Below are 14,709 nucleotides of genomic sequence, written 5' to 3' on the forward strand. Positions count from 1 at the left end.
CGTGCTGTTGTTAGTCATGTGCAGTGAAAGTATTTTAACTTTTTTTAAATTTGGCACGCTTTTTAAGAAGTAGGTAAAAACAAACTTTTATTTATTTATTTTTTATTTAATTTAATTTAATTTTTTATTGATTGACTGCATTTGATTTGTACTAGTAGAAAGAAATAAAATGCTGGCTTTCCTCTGTGGAATGATGTCAGTGGCAAGCACCTTCCAGCTCAACCCCCCCCCCCCCCCCCCCCATCCCCCCAATTTAGGTTGTCGTGGTACGGCAAGGGCCTCCTGTATAACATTTTAATGTATTTTACTGTCTGATAAGCAAGAATAATGATGTCAAATATACATAATCAGGAAATCTGATTTTTTTTAGTTAATAAAAAAAAAATAGATTATTATTTGTTTTTGTATTTCCCTCACCTGCCTCCATGGACCGCACGTCACTGTGCACTTTGTTCAATTTATTGACCTTCTTCTGATTGCAAACCTTGTACTGAGGATGTTATTGTTGCCCCAAAAAACCTCACTTAGAAAGCCGATGCAGTACTTAATTTTCTATCTAAACCTAGTAGCCCACATTGGCAGAATGTTAAGGTCTGTTGTCAAATGTATTCAAATAAAACACCTTCCTAGTGTAGTAGTACATTGTCTCCTTTTTTTACAGTTTATTACAAAAGCCGCATGAGTTGTATCGGCTACAAAACTAGAATGGAAATACAAATTACCACGTTCCTTTAAAAGATGTCTAAATGTCCTGGTCTAACTCCAAAACAAAATTGTGGCCCTGGAAACCATCCAGGTTAGTCACCGGATGGCACCCATCCAGGATACGATACAGTATATAGATACAGTTCTGTCACTAAGCAGCAGTCAGATGAGGTTATGTCCTCCTGTGGTTGCGACTGTATCTGGCTATGATAGCATGCGTGGCTTCCTTGTGTTGTCAACATTATCTCCTCCCCTCAAGCGCTCCCATTTATCTCCCTGTGTGGGTTTTCGTTGCCTTATTCTGCCGTCGCATCTGCCAGTCTCTTGCTGCTGTGGGACGGCTGAGGCTGTGAGTTTTATCCTCCCAACATTCCAGTAAATACTCAAACAAAACGCAGCGCGCTCCGAACAGCCCCGGGCCGGAGCAATCAATCAGGGAGAAAACAACACCCGCAGCCGGCTGTTTCTGCTCCATAAAACAGCCTTCAGAACAACAGCAGCCATTCAAGTGTCTGCCATGTAGAATTAACACTTACTCTCTGTACTTTCCCGCCATCCTTCCCTTTCAATCGGCATATCAAAAACTGTCACAAATCCCCAGGCGAGATCTGTAAATAGTATTTGCGATGGCATGTCTTGCTTTACGATCGTATCATTTACCCAGCGGGCTCTCCGCACAACCAGTTGAGTGTTCCTCAAGAAACATGGTGGATAAAAGACAATAAATCTGTAACAAGGCAACAAACCGGGCCCTGGACTTGATATGGGTAATGCAATAGAAAGTCGGTGAGAATGTTTTCTTTACTTACAGGCTATAGGATGGTGGATAATGTTGTATAAATATTTGATGGTTTCCAAGCAGGGTCTCATAGGACTGAGCGAGTGCAGCATTAAGCTTGATGATCAAGTTGAACTTGGAGGCAGCCTTTGTGCACATACAGTGACACACATGGATCATCACACACATATAGTACATACACATACACACACACACATACACATGCAGCAAACAATACTCTGTTTGTCTTCTGCTTTGGATTTGGTTTGTGTTTTCTTTTTCATGTCTGACTTCACAACCCTGCAGAAAAATGCAGCAAAACTTACAATTTGGACCACAAAGTACAGATGAATTCCAACCTTAACAATACACACACAAACACACATACAGAAAAAGACATTTTTCCAACCTGACAAGTGTAAAATATGAAGCAGTGTGTTGTCCTCCAAAATAGGGAGACATACTGTACAGTATCTCACAAAACTCACATTTCATCAACCAGTTTTCTACCCTGAAAAGGAGTTGACAGACATTACTGTCGAAATACTGTAGCTGGCAACACAAGTGAGTAAAAACATAATTGTGTCTTGCCTACTGTCAAGCATGGTGAAGGAAGTGTTGCGACACTGTGAAGCAGTTTCCCTTGGGAAACTTGGCCGTATGGTAGATTTCCAATATAATAAGGAACCCAAACACACATCCAAGATGAGAAGTGCTTTGCTGAAGAAGATGAAGGTGAAACCAATAGAGTGGTCATAAATGAAAGTGTGCTCTTCCACACCTGAATCAAGCACTTGTGGGGTATCCTCCATCGGAAGGCGGTGAAGGAGCACAAGTTGTCTAACATTCACCAGCTCCAACAGTGGTGCCATAGCGCCCACACTAAAAATTCTCATCAAGGACACTATTTGGACATGTCCACTGTAAGGAACACGCTGCAATTTAATCCGGCCCACAGAACTGTTTGGAAAATAACATTGAGTTGGCCCACCTCATGTACCTTATCAAACAAAGTGATTACAGGGATCTGAGTAAGTAAGCAATTCTTCCCATATAAATGACTCCTCAGAAGGGTAAAAAATATTGTATATAGTCAGGCCGATAATTATCTGTACCCATAATCTCGGCCCAATATCAACATAAAATGCGATAACGGTTGATATAGGTATCAGATTTTTTTCCTGATCATGAAAAACGATATTAAACGAACAAATGTGTTCATTCCACTACAGGAAATATGTCACATTACACGTATCGGTATCGGCTGTGAGACCAGCGATATTTGGTCTAGAGACAGAGCCACTGAGGAAAAGAGAGGAAGCAGAACTGGAGGTAGCAGAGATGACGATGCTGAGGTTGTCATTGGGAATGACCAGGATGGATAGGATCAGGAATGAGTACATCAGATAAAGTCAGAGAGGCCAGACTGAGATGGTTGGGACATGTCCAGAGGAGAGATAGTGAATATATTGGTAGAAGGATGCTGCCAGGTAGGAGGCGTAGAGGAAGAGGAGGTTTATGGATGTAGTGAAGGAGGACATGAGGGTAGTTGGTGTGAGAGAGACAGATGCAGAAGACAGGGTTGGATGGAGGAGATTGATTTGCTGTGGCGACCCCTGAAGGGAAAAGCCCAAGGAGAAAGAAGAAGACATATATCGGTATTGGCTGAAATCTGTGTCGGAAAATGAGAGTTGGACAATATCAGCATGTCGGTTTTCGGCAAAAAAATATTGTACATCCCTAGTATAGTTTGTAGTATATATATACTATACTAATTTTTATGCTCTGCTGAATGAATGAATGAATTTGACTGCCAAGATGGAGGATAGACTTTCATTAGTCAAAAAATGAAATGAAATAAAAGGCATACAGTATATGCAATGTGGCTTGTTGGTATGACGTGATACTGGTGTGTTGCCAGGGCTGTTGTCTAAGAATTTTATCTAGGTGGTCAGCAGTGTACTTTACAGGAGATTCAGTAGCCAGAACCAGGACCAAAAACAGTCTAATGTACAAAGCATCGCTTTATCTGTTGCTTACATATTCCATAGACAAATGCATTGTCGTCTGACGCAGCATTTTTCACTGGTCTGAGTACCATGACTGTTGGCCCACTTTTGTTTCCATCAGTCAGCCCCAGTGAGGCACAACACAGTCTGACCAGAGCTTCCTGGCTGCTGACGGAGACTGACGCACAGTAGTGCTAAAGTAGAGAGGGCATGACCTTCAGTCTGTCTCTTTTTGCGCCATTGCACCCCGCATTCAGCCTGTCATTTTATCCTTTCTTTGAAGTGTGTCATTATGATTGACACACATTTATAACGTTGTTTCTAATAATTTGTCCCTCTTTTGTGCCTATATATTATTATAATCTTAGGATGGGGCGGCACGGCGGACGAGTGGTTAGCGCGCAGACCTTCCAAAAACATGCTAGGTTAATTGAATATGAATGTGAGTGTGAAAGGTTGTTTGTCTATATGTGCCAGTCCAGGGTGTATCCCGCCTCTCGCCCAAAGACAGCTGGGATAGGCTCCAGCACCCCCCGCAACCCTTGTGAGGAAAAAGCGGTAGAAAATGAATGAATGAATGAATCTCAGGATGATGCTGTTTTTCTACAACACTGCAAACTAAACTCGACTTGTTACGAGCAAGAGTGCTTCCATTGTGTTTTTCTTATGTTTGATGTGCTGTGGGAGGTCACATGATTGCATAATCCTGGTACTGAGAGATGATTAGCACGCAAGAAACAATTGGTGTGTTTACCGATTGTGGGCCCATAAATAGAGCTACATTTATGAAAAAGGAAAAAAATATATAGACACGGAATATTCACACACTCAAATTTATCTTCAGTGGAGCCAACATGCACACCACCTGCATCAACATCTTGAGTGCTCCAGTATCTTATTATGGGTGGTCTTTAGTGGGAGTGGGGGGGAGGAGAAAACTACCCGGTACATTTAAGTAGCTGCACACTGCAAAGAGATTTACTTCTCTTTCTGCGGCACACACAGATTAAAAGAAGCTCAGTATATGATTAAGAGAAACTAACACCACTAAGCTTCCATATTTTTTTGCCAAATGTGAAAATTAAGATTGTGTATGTTTCTCTCACACATACAGGCAGTTGTGTACGGCCATGTTGCTGTGGGTGTTTCTATTTGATGAATGCCAAATTTCTTTCAGCTCATTTTTCCCCCGTCTGCCCTCTGTCTGCTCCTTTTTCTCCTCCATCCTTAAACTGTCAGCAGCCTTGCAGTGTGTACATCGTTGTGTGTGTGTGTGTGTCCACTTTTTCTTTGTCAAATTTATTTCTGTGTCCTATAATAGCTAATAAAGGTCATGGCATCTCACAGTGGGTGGGTGGGTGTTGGGGGCATGCAAATTAAATCAAAGTTCACATGGCTCAGTGACAGCTTCACCCTGCACAAATATGAACATGAGCACGTCATAATCCATCCATCCATCCATTTTTTATGCTGCTTATCCTTATTAGGGTCTTTTTTTTGACAGGGCGATGCCTGCTAGTTCATAGTAGATAAGCAAGGCAAGGAGCAGATGCTTAGATATGGAGTGCACGGTGCCGTTACGGAGTCTTTTCAGCGCTCTTCAGGTCCATCACCTTTCGCAGCAGAGCTTGTCTCAGTGTCCTTTAGCCTTAAATCAGCTGCCTGTCTCCATGTGTGAAAGCTCTCTCCTCCTCCCTCGTTCTATAACTCATCCAGTCCGTCTCTCTTCTCTCACTTTCTGCTGGCTTTGCCATAACTCTTTGGGTGTCCCTCCATCTCCTAACTTTCTTTTTCAACGCTCCTTATACAGTAGGTGACCATTTATGGTCATTTCCTTCTTCATTTCCTTATCTCTCTCTTTTTTTTATTTCTCTGAGCCCATTTCAAATCCATTTTGAGGCTCCGAGTCATAAAAACACACCCACATCTTGTTGTACTTTGCTTTTCAATTCCACCATTCATGTTTTTCTCTGGGAGGAGGTTGAACTGTAATGGATACCAGTTGTCATATTCCATTAAGGTCACAACCCATCCAGCCAGAAGCCATACTCTATCTTCACACTGCATGGTATGATGCATAGTTTGTGTTTTTGTTCAAATCTGATCTTTTATGGCATCAAAAAAACCCTGCAACCTGTAAATGTCAACCAACGTGATACGTACATTAAACGATGCATGTGGTGGCGTGTGTTTCGGGAAGAAAATGTACTCACATCTGTGACTACCTTTCCCCAAATCTTCATAGTCAGATATCGGCAACCCAAATGTTCAGAACAGTACATCCGATACATATAGGATTTATATCAACATACGAAAGTGGCCTCGGTTGCATTTGAAAAAAATGTGAGTGTTCACACTGACATGAAATCTGATACTATGAATAAGAATCAGGTCACAAATGAGCAAAAAAAAAATGGAACTGACCCGCAGTGTGAACGTACGCTTGTAGCTAACTTGTTTCCCCCTCCATCTTGCTTTTTCTATTGTGTAAATTTACAGAACACCATTGTTGTAACTATTGATGTGCACATGGAAAGCATATTTAACGACAATTAAATATGTACGCCAGGCTAGTAGTTGGTCTAAAACTTCAATTTTGAATATTAGTGTAATAACCAATATCATGCATATCCTAAATGAAATGATCTGTATCATGTTTTGTGTGGGCTGCATGGTGGATGAGTGGCCACACAGCTAGGGTTCAAAAAACATCCAAAAACATGTTAATTGGCGTTAATTGTTAATTAATTGTTAATTGGTGACTCCTAGCAACAAGTAACAGTGATGCCAAAAGATTCTGCAGTGTGATTCTACAAACTCTGATTTTGAATTCAGGGTAATATTAAACCAGAGACTATTTTTGTGATGATGGTTATGTTGCTGTTGAAAGAGAAACCACATGTTTAAAAACAAGACAAGACAGCGAGATCTCTAAGTGTTTACATTTACACCCCATTGCAAAACAGACCTGATTGTATAACAGTGCCGTGGAAAAATAAAAATAAAAAAATAAAAAAGTTGCACACAGGAGGATGATAGACAAAATAGCGCTGGAGCGGAAAAGGAACGATAAACCCTCACTCTGGGGAGCATCTTCACTCTTTGAGCTCATTATGTTCACCAGCGAAGATAAACACGGTTGCATATCAGCGTGGGCGGAAAGTCTAATAACGGAGATGTGAATTAATGCCAAACTTTCTTCTTCTGCGCTGTACGGGGGGAAGGAGAGGGGGGGGAGCAAATAAAAAGATGTGAGTTAAGAACACCTTCTATCTGTTTGGCCTGCAGTGTTAGAAAAAACATGCCCCGTGCTTACAGCCTGCTATCTTCATCACAGCAGACTTCATAGGAGATGATTGAAGGAGTAAGACTTGCTTTGTTTGGATCCTTTTCATTCTTTTTTCGTCTCCAAAGTATTTACCCACAATCCATCTCTTGTTTGAAAACACACATTTATTCCAATCGTCAGAAGTATTTTATGGCTTAGCAAAACCATTTGACTTTGCCTCACTATATTTGTTGTATACTTGTCTGAGATATTTCACCACATATTATTCTTTTCATTTATCTTCACTTGTGCTTCTTGCTCTTACACTGGTGACCCCCACTACCTAAATCCAAGCATCAGTCCTTCCCTAAAGCTCTCTCTGACTTTGGCTCTTTCTGAATGCAAACATGATGCCCGTCTTTTAAGCATTTTTGCGTGTCCTCGAGACTGGAATAGCTCAAAAAGATCGAATCCATAATCACCGCAAGAAGAGCTCCAGACATCTTCAGAATTACAATATTATGCATTTAAATAACGTAGATCAATATCTGCTGTACATCAGTGCCAGGTGTATTTTTTAGCTTCACTGTATGCAGGTTATCAAATCAAATCAACTTTATTTGTATAGCACTTTTCCTGCAAAGACATGCAACACAAAGTGCTTTACAGAGTTAAAAACAATTACTACAATTAAAAGGAAAACAAATACTAAGAAAGCCCCTCCCTCCCACCCTCCATACTAGACGCACACACACACCCAACCACACATACACACAGTCACACACAATCACACACAGTAGGGAGACATGGCATGGCACTGAGGATCAAGGAAACGCCACCTTTGGGGCCGTCCACACTGGGAGGAGGCCCCCCGACTCCGACAGACGGGCGGACCCCCACATTAAAGGGAGGAACCCCCAGCCGGCTGGGTCGAAGGGACCCAAGGATGGCACCCCCTCAGCAGACTCGACACAGCCCCCAGTGTGGAGGACCCCCCCCTGAGGAAACACTGGAGTTAAAAGCTAAAGACTAAAAGCATACAAATAAGAATAAAGACAAAAACATAAGAAGAGGAACAAAGCTATCTAACTTTAACCAAGACAGTGTACAAAAACTAAGGCATGAAAACTGAGGTATCGCTGTATGTGAGACTTTTCTGCAGGTCAGTGGAATACATTCCATCAGTCCAAATAAAAGACAATCAAAGTAATTTAATCTGATCTTATTATGGCGGCACGGCACTCTATTGGTTAGCGCGCAGACCTCACAGCTAGGAGACCAGGGATCAATTCCACCCTCGGCCATCTCTGTGTGGAGTTTGCATGTTCTCCCCATGCATACGTGGGTTTTCTCCGGGTACTCCGGTTTCCTCCCACATTCCAAAAACATGCTAGGTTAATTGGCGACTCCAAATTGTCCATAGGTATGAATGTGAGTGTGAATGGTTGTTTGTCTATATGTGCCCTGTGATTGGCTGGCGACCAGTCCAGGGTGTACCCCGCCTCTCGCCCCAAGACAGCTGGGATAGGCTCCAGCACCCCCCGCGACCCTTGTGAGGAAAAAGCGGTAGAAAATGAATGAATTATCTTATTATTGGAAGCTGACTGTTTCGCGGTGCAGCTTTTAATGTACATACACAGCATCATGTACGATGGCGCCATCAAGTTTTTTTTTTTTTTACACATTCATAATAGCATATAGTTAGCCCGCTCACACTCGAGCATGATGATGAACATGAAAGCAAAAGGTTTTACGTCTTTGGCCCCATTCGGTCGTGTCCACTTGTGTCAGCGCGCCTTGCATCTGAGAACATTACATACATTAGCGGTGTTTCCATTCCTTGATAGAGCTTATACAATGAACGCTCCCTCGCATGCTAACGATGGCTTTTACAATAATGGGCCATAAATTAATACAGTGCTCAGCAGTAAATGCTATTATGCTGCTACTGTTTACAGTGCGCTCATGTATAAATGGCAGAATTGGCGTTTGATTACGCCAGGACTACAGCTATTTACTGTCTCATTTGTCAATCAAGGGGACTTAGTGTGTGTTGATTGTGAATATCAGAGGTCCCACAACTTTGATTGAGTCCCACAAAGAATCAATAAACGTGTTGGGTGCTATCCCAGCATGAAACGACACCAGTACTGTGTCTCTTTGGCATGAGAAGAAAGGAGGTGTGTGGAGCTTATTAAGGTATAATTCACCTCTCCGTCTGTGTCATTTGGACCTTGTGTTATCTCTGGATCATTCCCACACACCAGAGAGCGAGGTGGGTGGTAGGTGTGGGGGGGCGTACAGGTGGGGGCTCGGTCCCATATGAAATGTACACCAGGGTGAATTTCAGTGGTGTTAATGGCTTTTTAAATGTCAGGGAGAGACAGGGAATGATAAAAGAGAGATGTGTTATCCACTGTCTTCATGATCACCGCCGAGCACGCTGCCGCTTTCACCTCGTCTGTGGATGCATGAGGCCGTGTGTGTGTGTGTGTGTTTGCGTGTGTGTATGTGTGGAGGAGTGGGACACCTCGCACCCGTGCTGATGTCAGTGTGATTTATGCACCAATCAGATGAGCGGTGAGGGAGGGAAAAGGAGTGTGGGGAGGGGCAGCATGCCACTACTCGTTGCTTATTGTTGTGATGTGTACAAAAAAAAGCGTTCTATCTATCTGGCCCAAAATACACAAAAAGCCATGTTTTGGAAGTTGTGGAAGTTTGATAGAAGCCTCCGTGTCAAGTTCAAGGGGATAGATGCTCACCACTGTGCTAAAGTCCAAACAATTAATGGCGTAAAAAGGAAGTGTGTGTGTTTGCCATAACAGAGCTGTAACAGAGGGGTTGAGCGATGTCACAGCAGAGTGCATTTTAATAGAGAGGGGAGCAATTAGAGAGGGTACAGGGTGAGAGGTGGAGAAATGGAGGGGCACAGTCTCATTACTATGGACGAGTTAATTAATTGCGCAGTGATTCACGGTGCTCGTAATTAATCTCATAGGTATGTGAGTGTGTTTTTGAAGAGTGACTCCTCTCTCCCCTTCATTTAGAACACACAAACGGAATAACACACACAATGCACGATCACAGTATTTGCAGTAGTTACATCACAGTCAATCAGCCCTGGGCCCACCGCTGTTGTTGTTATTGCTAGGTGAAAATAAATAATATTAATAATAATAGATTTTATTCATAGTGCTCTTCTTGGATGATTCCAGTTATTTTAGTTGAATGTACTATGTAGCAGTAAAATACAGTCAAAGCCAACTTTGTGACAAAATAATCTGTTCCAGGGTTAAACTGTTGTTGTCATGAAAACAAAATTTTAAAGTTGCGCTAAAATTATTCAACCCTCATTGTAAATACTGCTTATTTAAGATATACAGATTTGCAGTAGATTGCAGTAAACCAACACAACACACAATATTCATGTTTAATAATTAAAATTTGGAATTTATCATATAATGAGCACTTTTTGAGTTTGTGTAAAAAATAAAAATAATCTTAATTTCATGTATAACAAAGGCATGAGAGTGACTAATGAAGCAGAATGGCGTCACACACTTATTAAATTTATTAAAGGACAGTTTACAACTGGGTCAAGATGACATTTTTTTCCAACTAAAACTCATTAGGAACCCCCATGGCTAGCTTATGTTACCAATATTGGTTTAAAAGAAGGGATCATACAAAAATATCTAGATTCGTCATTTGTCAAATTACAGATTAAACTAGATCAAATGTTCTCAATCCGGGCAGGGATTGTTATTGGAGTCATGGCCTGAACTCCAAAATGTAGTTTTAGTGTGAGCAAAAGATGAGAATTTATTGATACTCAGAGAGAGTAAAGGGTGGAGGGCGGCTGGGCAGCAAACAGAGCAGCAAGGTCAGGAAGGGAAGAAGGTTGAATCACACTGATACTCAGAGAGAGTAAAGGGTGGAGGGCGGCTGGGCAGCAAACAGAGCAGCAAGGTCAGGAAGGGAAGAAGGTTGAATCACACTGCAAAAAGTGTGCAAAAAGCTGTGGCGTAAAACACACTAAAAAACAATCTTATGTGAACATTTTAAGAGAGCCATCATGTATCACATGATGTGACGATCATTCCAGATCAAGGCCTTCCAGGGAGATATAGTACATCAGGGATGCCGCAATTCAGAAAAGAAAGGTAGTGGAGTGGATTCTGCAGGGATCCTGACTGGCATTCATAGCTGTCACTCACAGGCGTCACGGTATGTCCATCAAGCATGCATGTGCACAAAAGCCGTCTCAGAGAAGCCATCAACAATATGCAGTCATTCCCTTGTTAAACTTGGATCCACTGTACATTCAATGGTATCGTACGTTAGTAGCTAAACCTTGCCAAATTGCTATTAGCTGACAACAAACACAACTAGTATATGCTTGTGTGTGGGCGTGGCTTACATGCTTGCAGCAGAAAGACAGCGGGATGTCACGTTTGACATTAAGCGTCCTCCAGGTTAAAACGGTTGAAAACAGTTGTTTGTGTGTTGCCAAAAATCGTTAAAGTTAAAGGTCATGCCAAATTTTAAAAACACGGATAAAGTGAGGAAATAGCATGCATTTTTTTTGCATGAAATAAATATACATTTCATAGATGAAAGTGAATACATTTTCAAGTTATGAGAAAAAACAGTAGCCGCCGCATCAATGTTTGTGACGTCATGCACTGAAAGCCAATATTTTTTTTTATTTTTCCACCCAAAATGTCAGATTCCAAATGGTTCGACCACTTTAGACTCTAGAGATTGTACACTATAAATATTCTTTATATGCCCAAATTCTTATTTTTGAATGCCTTCTCACTAATGCTTTACATGGGTGGAGACATGCAGCCACATTTACAGATTGAACAGCTAAAAAAAGAAAAAAAAAAAGTTGAATGAGCGCTGAGGTTGCAGTATAAATCTCCACCTGTTAGCGTCCCACCACCACATTCTGCTGACACATCCTGAGATATGGCTGTGATTTTTCCGTGTTTGCATATATGAGCTTAATTTATTTCCATCCAACGCCATCGGCCTTATTTACAAGCCAGCTCTGGTCTGTCGCCAGCCAGCCCATTTAGTGCATTGTTGGAGAGAGGGAGGCTGTGTGATCAAATACACAATTGTGTAATGGCCAGCTGAGAGCGGCCAGAGGGTTTCTCAATGAGGCGATTATCTGCGTGCAGGTTATTGTGCTGTTTGGGAACGACTCCTAAATCAGCCGGGGACTGTCAGTCATAATGTCTGCAGCCAGTCAAGTCATGTGACCAACAACAAGCGAGACAAGTTGAGATGATTAAGATGATGATGATTATTTTTTAATCCCTGTTATCATAATAGGAGGTAGAACAAGTCAAGTAATTAGTCAAGCAATTTAAGCAAATGTAACCCATCTGGTGCGTCCCCGCGTACGAACAACGGTCCACCAAATGAGAGTCGAGAGCGCCTGGCATCGAACTAAAAGAACGAGCTGTCAATTTGATGTCCCGCTTTTAGGGAGGGACGTTTGCCGTACCAGCTGGCAACCATTACACTCATCCCCCCAAATCTAGTCATAACATTAAGTACCCGCCCACTCTGATGCAATCTAATACAAGACAGAACATTCATTCATTCATTTTCTACCGCTTATCCACATGAGGGTCGTGGGGGGTGCTGGAGCCTATCCCAGCTGTCTTCGGGCGAGAGGCGGGGTACACCCTGGACTGGTCGCCAGCCAATCACAGGGCACATATAGACAAACAACCATTCACACTCACATTCATACCTATGAACAATTTGGAGTCGCCAATTAACCTAGCATGTTTTTGGAATGTGGGAGGAAACCGGAGTGCCCAGAGAAAACCCACGCATGCACGGGGAGAACATGCAAACTCCACAATTTAACTCAGGTCTTCTAGCTGTGAAGCATGCACGCTAACCACTCGACCGCCGTGCAGCCAAGACAAACACATGTTTCTAAAATAATACAAACATATTTAACACCAGCTTTTAATCTGTATTATAAATATATTGTACTCACACACATTTGCAAATGTCGGCTTTGTGGAAGTCGTTACTCTTTCTCTCCAACACACACACACACACACAGTGCATATCTCCTTCCAGCCGGCGGCGGCATCCCTAACCAGACGTGTTATATCCCCGTCGATCTATTATCTGCGCGTGACAGATGTATTTACGTAACGCTTTTGAAAGCTATTGATTGGCGCGGCCTGAGTCTCTTAAGAAAGAGAGAAAAATGAGATTCCAAAATCAACATGGCTGTGGGCGGCCGTGTTTGCTATTGTTGGTTGAAAGAGGATGCTGAGGACAATAAGGTATGTGTGGTTGGTCACCTTTTGGAGGGACTGCACACACACACACACACACATTTGTACATACACATTTCAGGCACAACAAGCTGATTGAAAAAGTGTGTGTGTGTGTGCGTGTGTGACCTTGGCTTGGCCCGGTGGTAAAGTGGGACATCAAGCGAGTCGGTGTGTGAGCAGCCAAGCGTTGGCCCCCCTCAGATTAGCAGACTTTATTACTGCCACCAAGCACTGGCCTGACAAATCCTCTTATTTCATTGGAGCCTCTTTTACCTCCGCCTCACTCTTTCTCATTTCCTCACTTCTACACTCACCTTTTATTTAGTCCACCCCCCCCCCCAAAAAAAACCCCTCCTTGTGTTTCTCCTGACTCTTTACATGTGGCGCCTTGTTTTTTTTTTATCATGTTCCTCAGCTTCTCATTGTTTCCTTCCTCCACTCCAACCTTTGCCTCTCTCCCCACCCACTTCCTCCCACTCTGTGGTGTGATGAATCTGCGGACAGGGGCTAATAATTGTACTTCAGCCCAAGTGCTCATTTTTCTTAGCGTTTGAAAGCCGTGACAGGCAGGAGCTCTTTCTCTTCATCCCATCACCACCCCCCCCCACCTTGTCCCCTCCTCGTCCCTTCACGCTTTTCTTCCAGGTCCCGTACTATTGTCAGGGTAAAATAACTCAGGGTTTACAAGGTCATGCTGTCTAGCGGCGAGGACACGCCGCGTGACTTGAGGATTTCCTCAACAATGCTGTGCTCTTGTGACTCCCATAAATAAAAAAATACTCGTAAATATAACAAAAACACAGGAAGTTATAGATGGTATGAGAAGATCAGCACAGAGGGAATAAGTGCACTTGATAGGGAGAAGATTCACGATCAGCAGCTTTAAAAAGCTGCTTTAAAATACTGATTGCAGGCGGTGGGAAAACTTGTGTGTTGCATCAATGGGTATTAGATCAAATACTATGGAAATAAAGTCATCATTATTGTAACATTAGGAGTCATTCATTTTTCTTGCTTAATATGTGTGTGGTCATTCATAATCACTGGCTAGACAGTAAACTGTGACAAATAAAATGCATGCAGCCATATAGTACCATAGTATTATTATAGTGGTGTATAAAAAGGTGTGGTGGAATTTTTGCTCACTCATCTTTGCAGAATAGTTGTAATTCAGCCACATTGGAGGGTTTTCCAGCATGGAGTCCCTTTTTAAGGTCATGCCACAGTATCTCAATAGGATTCAGGTCAGGACTTTGACTAGGCCACTCCAAAGTCTTTGTTTTGTTTTTCTCCTGCCATTCAGAGGTGGACATGCTGGTGTGTTTGGATCATTGTCCTTCTCCAGAAGTTGACATTCTCCTTAATGACTTTTTGGTAGAACACATAATTCATGTTTCAATTTATCACAACAAGTCTTCCAGGTTCGGAATCAGCAAAAACAGTCCTAGACCATCACACTACTACCACCATATTTTACTCTTGGTGTGATGTTGTTTGTCTGAAATGCGGCGTTACTTTTACGCCACATGTAATGGGACATACACCTTCCAAAAAGTCATTACACTACAGAGTATTTTTTTCCCAGAGATCTTGGGGATCAAAATTTATTTGGGCAAAATTGTGATGAGCCTT

General features: G+C 42.3%; 1 protein-coding gene across 1 annotated transcript in view; it reads left to right on the plus strand.

The window, feature by feature from the left end:
* LOC131131539 (transcription factor Maf-like) overlaps positions 1–14,709 on the plus strand; it is a 44,949-nt gene that overhangs the window by 26,091 nt on the left and 4,149 nt on the right. The gene's annotated exons all lie outside the window — the stretch shown is intronic.

The sequence above is a fragment of the Doryrhamphus excisus genome, chromosome 6 (genome assembly GCF_030265055.1).
Source record: "Doryrhamphus excisus isolate RoL2022-K1 chromosome 6, RoL_Dexc_1.0, whole genome shotgun sequence".
Taxonomy (NCBI): Eukaryota; Metazoa; Chordata; class Actinopteri; order Syngnathiformes; family Syngnathidae; genus Doryrhamphus; species Doryrhamphus excisus.